Consider the following 6,020-nt stretch of genomic DNA (forward strand, 5'->3'; position numbering starts at 1 on the left):
AAGGCTGCTGCTCCCATCAGAGGCCTGGAGTGCCAATGCCTGGGGGACAGAACTGTGTCAAAGGAGGTGACTTGGGCATCCTCAGTACCTTCAGGCTTACTGCCCAGTGCTGTCTCAAGTTTCTGCTCCACGCACTCAGGCTAACACAGCCTCTGAGATTGACATCTCATGAAAGCAGATGGAGGAGAGATCTTGTGGGAAGACTGTACTCCTTGGTTTATGGGTTTCTCTTCGTCTTTGCAGCTGGTGGAAACAACCTTCAGGAGTCAGCTCTTAGGTCACCTCCTGCAGGGTGAAAGACCCCTCCTCTGTGTTCTCATAACTCTCTAGACATGACCCTATCACAGCTCCTGTTGTACTCTATCATTGTTATTTATTTGTCCACTTTCCTCCCTCCATTATGAGTTTCTTGGTCTGGGAATATTCATCTTTGTTCTCCAAGGCACTCCAGTAAATGCTTGCTGATTGGGTTGAAGTCTTTTTGGTTCAGCCCAAGGTAGACTAGTGTTTCTCAAAATTGAGCTTGTATCAGAATCACCTGGAGAGCTTTTTAAAACACAGCTATCCAGGCTCTACCCCTATTTCCTATTCAATGGATGTCTTAGTCTGCTTGGGCTGCCGTAACAAAATACCAGACTAGACGGATTAAACAACAGAAATTTCTTTCCTCTCAGTTCTGGAGGCTGAAAAGTCCAAGATCAAGGTTCTGGGAGGGTTTGGTTTCTGGTGAGGGCTCTCTTTCTGGCTTGCAGGTGGCTTCCTTCTCACTGTATCCGTACATGCCCTCGCCTCTGAGCACGCACAGGTGGGAGGGGGCTACTCTGCTGTCTCTTCTTATAAGGACACTAATCCTGTTGGATCAGCGTCCCATGCGTATGACTTCATTTACCCTTAATTACTTCTGTAGAGGCCCCATCTCCAAATACAGCCAAACTAGGGCTTGGCGCCTCAACATACGCATTGTGGGAGGATAGAAAACATTTAGTCTTTAACGGTGGCTCTGAGATGGGGCCCAAGAATTTTCATTTCTAAAACATTTTCAAGTGAGCTGCTGCTGCTGGTGTGGGAACCCCACCTTGAGAATCCCTGTCTTAGGGGGGAACTAAGTGTAGACAGCTCTGTAACCAGCACAACCCAGCAATGTCCAGTCCGGGACAGGTTCACCCGCAGCTCAGCTCTTTGAAGAGGCTCCATCAGACCCTGACTTGGGCCCGCAGACAGCCCCTCTCCTGCCTGCCCCCGTCTAAGGCTGGGGGTATTTTTCCAGCTCTCACGTCTTCTACCCTGGAGACACAGCTACTTCTTTTCCTCACCCTTTTGGCCTCTGGGAAAGATTTTTCCTTTTTAAGGCCTGAGCCAGGTCCCTTTTGGCTTCTGGTTAACTCTGCTTTTCTGGTAACCACTGTCCTCCCAGGCAGGCCTATACTCTCTAGGGCTCTGACCACAAAACGTCCCTGACCAGCTCTTTCTCATGTCTCACAGTGGGGACTGGTCTGTCCCTTTCCTGCCTCTTTACTCCTCCTGTGCTGATTCCTCAGCTCTGTGTAGATGTGCCATTCCAATTCCACCTTGTCTTGCTGGCTTCCCTCTCTCTTCACGTGCATGCACACACGAAAATGTAGTGTGCGGACAGTGCAGCATGTTGGCAAGAGAGCGGAGATTCCAGAGTCTGGCTTGAGTGTGCATCCTGCCTCTCTGATTCCAAGCTGAGTGATGGACTTGTGAAAAGTAAACCACCCCTGCTTTGTTTTTCTATTTTCAGTTGTATAAATAGGGATACTGGTAACAACCTCTCAAAATTGATGAGAATTAAAAGAGAAAATATATTAAAAAGTTGTGAATGTAGGACCTGGCACATAGTAAGCCCTCACTACATACTGCTTTCTGTGTCAGTCGCCTGGTATCATCAGTGAGACAGATCCTCCCCCCATTGCCTTCGTTTTATGCTAAATGCACAGAGGAGGTTGGGCTAGGGAACCTGTAGAGTCAAATGCAAATAACTGCATTTTGCTCAGTTGGAAACCTACAGCCTAAAATTAAAGGCAGTTGTAAGATAAATGTCTATCCATAGGGCATTTATAACAGGTATTTTGTTTACTTTCTTTGAGTTTACAGTCTAGTGTGTGAGCAGAAAGGGTAATTCTTGGAAAGGAAAGGAAAAAACTACATAGATGCATAGGTAAAGAGCAAGATACCGAGACAGAGACCTTCTTCCCTCTGAATCTGTGTATCTTTGAGCCTGAGAGCTCATCAGAGCTTATAGACACCACCAGGTGCTACCTGAGCCATAGAGCCTTTTCCATGTTTATCCCTCTCCCTGGAATATGTTCTAGAATATCAGTGCTTATCGTGAAATTTGGTGCCAGAATGGAACATAAGAGAGTAGAAAAAGCACTTACAGCTGATGCAATTGGTATGGTGGCTGGTGGGTTAATTGAAAAAGTCAATTAAAGAGACCCAAAGAAAATCAGATTCCTATCTTACACATTTTATTTGAATGTAAAGTATGTAAATACATGTCCATTTGCCAGTCTTTTTGAGTTGAGTGTCTGCTGAAGTAGAGTTCTGCCTCATCTTTCTCATATAAACCACACCCAAAGTGTGCTGGCTACAATGTCCAGTGTCAGTTTCTTTAAAGTATCAATGGAATCTGACTGCAGAATCCTTCTATGTTTTCATGATTTTTTTTCTAGTCTTTCTAGTCCCCTCACCCAACACACACCTAATTCAGCTGGTTGTTATTTTTTAGTGATTGTTCTTTGCTGAGTCTATTCAAGGAATTCAACTTAGTTTTTTGAGAAACAACTTGTTTTTGCACTTACAGTTTATATGCTTTTAAATCATTTAAATTAAGACATGTAATTAGGATAATGCGTCTAACTTACATACAGCTTACCCCTGACGTGCTCAGTTGGTGAGGTCAGAAGGGCATGAGCATCCTAGAAAGCAGCTGCTACCTGCGAGGACTTGACTTCTTTCAGGGTGGGCTTGGACTTCCGCGAGTACAGCTTCAGGTAGAATGGCTTAGGGTATCATTACAGCCTCTGCAACCCCGCAGACTTTGTCATGAGGCTCTGGAGTCAGCTCTTCTCCACTCTCTGCCTGCGTATTCAATCTTTTGTTGAGTTAACCCCCATTTTATCTCATACTGTTCACTTCTGCCCATTTCCCCAGGCTGTCAAGACATTTCTGATCATGGTTATATCATCCTTCATTCTGGGGATCTTCCAGCCTTGGCTTCCCAGAAGGCTTCATATGTATGGAGGCTCCTGACCGGTCTCAATGGCAGACAGACTGGATCAAGGACACAGTCCTTGGCATGCTGCAGGAATCTCTCCACCAGTACCTGACACTAACCCAAACCACTCTGCCGTGGATTCAGGTGGCCCTGTTGTTCCACCTTCCATTCCTCTATTGCATTTACATGAAAGGCTCAATGAGATGCTTTTCTGTAACTGAAACCTACTCTGGCCTGTAACCCTGTCTCATAATCCTGTGAATCCTGTGTAACAACACATTAGGTCTCACTTGTTCTTCATGAAGTTCTGCAGGTTTCTCAGGCTCAAGCTTTTGCTTTCAAAGGCTCCCAACCATCTCTTTAAGAATCCACTCTAGGATTTGCCAGGGGAGTAACATCAATTTCTATGGTTTCTAGAATTCACAAGGGAGCCAATATTTGTTCTTTTTAAACCATCTGGCTTTTTTCTTTTATTGCCACAGTTTCTCCAAGATAATTATTTTGGTTCTGAGATCATAGTCTTTAGTGCCAAAGACAGCAGTTCTCTGCCTTTTTCCTGTGATAGGGATGATTTTCCTGTGAATAATCACTCCCATGAAAGGCCCAGGAATCAACACCCAAACCCCTCCCAGGCTGCATCTCCATCCTTTCCCACCGCAAAGCAAATCATAGCACAGGTGAGTGACGAGGAAGTCAGAATAGCCTCAGATCTACTTTAGCAGCGCCTTCAGTACTTTGACTTTTATCAAATTCTTGTGTGCCACTCACCTTGACAGTTACACACCTGTTTACAGAATAGTATGGATGGATGAGTGCTTTTTCCTTTAAAAAAAAAATGTGATTCATCTCAGCTTGAGCTCATTTAAAATTTTCAAGTTTGCTTCAGAGGGCAAACTGCTAACATCTGTTAACAATTTGAAATGCCCACTCTCATCCATGACTCAGCAATTTCATACTTCATGTCCATCTCTTCTAAAGAAACAAATGCATGTGTTCACAAGAAGGCATAGACAAGGATATTATCTCAGCATTACTTGTAATATCAAAAAAGGTAACAATGTTTATTTCCATCAGTAGGGGAATGGTTAAACAAGGATAATATATTATTATAGATGAGGTCATTCTGTATAAGCTGACATGGAAGGAATTACAGGAAATGTTCAACGAGAAAACTAAGTTGCAGAATTATCTTGTGATGGTTAATTTTATGTCAACTTTGCTGGGCTATAGTACTCAGTTACTTGATCAAACACCAATCTAGATGTTGCTATGAAAGTATTTTTAGATGTGATTAACATTCAACTCAGTAGAAGAGTAAAACACATTACCCTTCATAATGTGAGTGGACTTCAATCAGTTGAAGGCCTTAAGAAAAAAGATTGAGATACCAGAAGAGGAAGGAATTCAGCCTGCAGACTCAAAACTGCAACATCAACTCCTGCTGGAATTTCTAACCTGCTGGGCTACCCTGCAAACTTTGGATTTTACATCCTCCACAGTCATGTAAGCCAGTTCCTCAAAATGAATCTTTCTAGATACAAGATAGCCTACTGATTCTCTTTCTCAGGAGAATCCTGATCAATCAGATACAAATGCTGCGATGCCATTAATGGGGAGAAAACTTCACAAAGTCTCTTAGACTTTAGCCAAATTTGTCTCCTTGTAGAAAAGCAAGTAAAATAGGGGTTGAATAATCCCATTTTTATTGTCTTGAACATACTATTTTCTTGTGCAACTTCTTGCTTTGAGCATGATTTTAAATGGCGTATGTGTATACATGTGCACACATGCACATACGTAGTTTGCATATCTCATCTCGTTCTAGGCTGAGGTGCATGTGTGTATACCTCACGCCACCTGCACACCTTAGCTCATTCCAGGCTCAACATTCCTCCTCTTTTGGGTTTGCCTCACTTTTGTCACCATCCCTGGAGGCTTAGGTACCCCCTTCTGTCCTTATAAATTCACACTCATCCATCTCCACAGCCACAGTGGTTTTCCTTAGTTGCCTCCAACTTTTATCTTAGGGTGACAAGTCCACCTGGAGCCAGCGTGCCTGTATTTCTTGCCATGGGGCCATATTGAACTTTCCTCTGAGCCTCTGAAATTCTTTTTCTTCTTGTCTCTGGAGAGGGCCTCTAGTACTCTTCTGCTGTTAGGAACATCACAGAGAAAAGCTTAGTTTGTACAGTTTGTGTTGCCCAGATAAGTCATTTCCCTTCCCATAATGATGGGGAAGAGATTACATTTAGAAATAGTGACCCCAAAAGGCCATGATCTGATAATATTGAGTCCTGACTTCTGATCTGAAGCTTTGACCCTGTCCTCGGATAGTGGAGCCTGGGATGGCTGCCTGTCCCTCTTTTACCTCTTTTAGCCAGAATTTTCCCTCTGCCTCCTTCTTGGCAGCAGCCACTTGCTCGGGGGTTCTAAAACGTGTGTGGATTGTGGCAGTGGCAGGACACAGAGATGATGGGCTACTGGAACAAAACCAGTCCTCCTGCTCCCCGATGGGGCAGGTGGGCTGGACTTAATCCATGAAAGAGTACATAAAAATGAGAACCATTTGAGATGGTGATTAGGGGTTCCATAACAGAACTTTCAGGGAACTGGGAAACTCCATAGGCTCAGAGAGAGTGACTACTCTGATGCCCAGGAACAAGGATGCAAAAGGGCATTTGCAGAGGCCCCACACATCAAGGAGCCTCGGGAAGAAGACATCCTACAAAGGAAATGGGAAGGCATTCAAGGCTAATTGTGCCCTGCTGACCAGAAGTGCCCT

At 44.1% G+C, this 6,020-nt stretch overlaps 2 protein-coding genes across 18 annotated transcripts in view; one reads left to right on the top strand and one right to left on the bottom strand.

The window, feature by feature from the left end:
- The window catches only part of RFTN1 (raftlin, lipid raft linker 1), a 202,387-nt gene that overhangs the window by 163,606 nt on the left and 32,761 nt on the right, over positions 1–6,020 (top strand). The window lies entirely within an intron of this gene.
- OXNAD1 (oxidoreductase NAD binding domain containing 1) overlaps positions 1–6,020 on the bottom strand; it is a 105,616-nt gene that overhangs the window by 15,782 nt on the left and 83,814 nt on the right. For 10 of the 13 annotated variants that reach the window (XR_008523221.2, XR_010139104.1, XR_008523218.2 and 7 more), the window contains one exon: positions 4,273–5,390. The exons of 1 other annotated variant lie outside the window; for it this stretch is intronic. The gene's annotated coding sequence lies outside the window, so the exon portion shown is untranslated. 13 annotated transcript variants of the gene reach the window in all.

The sequence above is a fragment of the Pongo abelii genome, chromosome 2 (assembly GCF_028885655.2).
Source record: "Pongo abelii isolate AG06213 chromosome 2, NHGRI_mPonAbe1-v2.0_pri, whole genome shotgun sequence".
In the NCBI taxonomy this organism is placed as follows: Eukaryota; Metazoa; Chordata; class Mammalia; order Primates; family Hominidae; genus Pongo; species Pongo abelii.